Source organism: Oryzias melastigma, linkage group LG20 (assembly GCF_002922805.2).
Source record: "Oryzias melastigma strain HK-1 linkage group LG20, ASM292280v2, whole genome shotgun sequence".
In the NCBI taxonomy this organism is placed as follows: domain Eukaryota; kingdom Metazoa; phylum Chordata; class Actinopteri; order Beloniformes; family Adrianichthyidae; genus Oryzias; species Oryzias melastigma.
The window spans coordinates 7,328,749-7,330,422 of record NC_050531.1 but is presented as its reverse complement, the minus strand read 5'-3'; positions in this window follow the sequence as shown (position 1 = coordinate 7,330,422).

The following is a 1,674-nucleotide window of genomic DNA, read 5'->3' as shown; positions in this document are numbered from 1 at the left end:
GGCTGTGGGGGAACCCTGTGCACCGCAGAGTGATTAAAGTCATGTTAAGGCAGCATTATGGGTCAAGCCATAAAATAATTAGATTTCTGTCCCCCTCCACTGTCTTCTATCAAAGTGATTGGTCTCCTGGCCATTTCACTGGCTGACATAATTGCTAATTAACCATTATGGGCTGCCTTTTCTCATCTATATCTCACAGCAATTGTTCATTTGACAACAATGCAATATATCACAGTGTGTGATGTATGGACACAAACTGAACTGAACAGATCCTGTGAGGATGTGGAGCATTTTCTCACCTTCATGAGCACACATTTCTCCAGCAGAAAATTTGATGTAAATCTGTGAGAAATTAAAAAGTCAGTCTTTTTTTTCAGTTTCAGTTTTTTCTTGTCATTTTTAAAATTCCCACTCCAATAATCTTTTGATATATTTTTATAAAAGCACTCCTAGCGCTCTTTTAATTATAATTAAGCCGTTTTAAGCCATAATCAAATGTCGTTTTCTGGGACATAGTTTCTGCAGAGCGGCAGTACTGCGTTGGTAATTTATAAGGGTGTAGGGAAAAATCAATTTGGCAATATATCACGATATTTAACTTGGTGATACTTTCATCAATTTAAAATGCTAACACGGCAATATTTTATTAATTATTTATACATCTTAATTTTGTTTTCCACCTAAACCCCACTATATTTCCTTAATCGTACTTTTAGAACCTTAATGGTTAAGACAGATTCATTCTATGTTTTTTAATGCTCCTTCCCTCGTTTCCCAGCATCCCTTTGTTTACACTCTGCTGCTAGCTTCTCACAACCCCAACCTAACATTGACACTGCAACAAAAATGGCAAGAAATACTGGATCTATTAAGCAGTACAGTTTTGAACTAGATGCCAGCTCAGATACGTCTTGGTTCTCCTCATCTGTTTGTCTAAAGTAACTGTCACCAAAAATACGTGTACTTCAAGTGTATGTTTTAAAGTATTCTTGAAAATATACTTTGTACCAAGTGCACTTAAAAAATATTTTGCCGTTTTACTAAGAAAAATACTTGGCCCACTTTTATTTTTAAAAAAAAGTAGACTTAAAAGTATACTTAAAGAATCCTTTCTAGCATAGTATTAGTTTACTGACAGCAAACTTTAAATTTACTCTAAGTTTATGAAAGTACACTTTGAGGTATATCTAATGTAGCTTTTAAGTTTTGATTTTAGTTTGCAAGTCATATTATTTTACTGATAGGGTATTAAAATATATTTTTTAATTTATTGGAATTATCAAAAGATTACATTTACTTGATTTTTAATGCTGTGTATTTAACAACAGTGACAAAAATTAGGCTTAATATATTTAGACTTGTAGTATATTTCTAAGTATAATCCAAGTATACCTGACCTGAACTTATAAACTTGTAAAGTTGATTTCTAATAAGTACCTCAAAAGTAAACTAAAAGCATACTTTCTTAATTTTTGATTTAAAAAGTAAACTTTTTTATTTTATTATATAATCTATTCTTATTTTATTGTAAAAAAAAAAGCCCAGCTAAGGACAAATGCTGCAAACTAGCCATAGCTAAAAACATTGTGATATGGGCATTGGACTGCTGCTCACAGTGTGTCTTTGTTTTTATATCTGTCCCTATTCAATAAATAAATGCAATTTAATTCAATT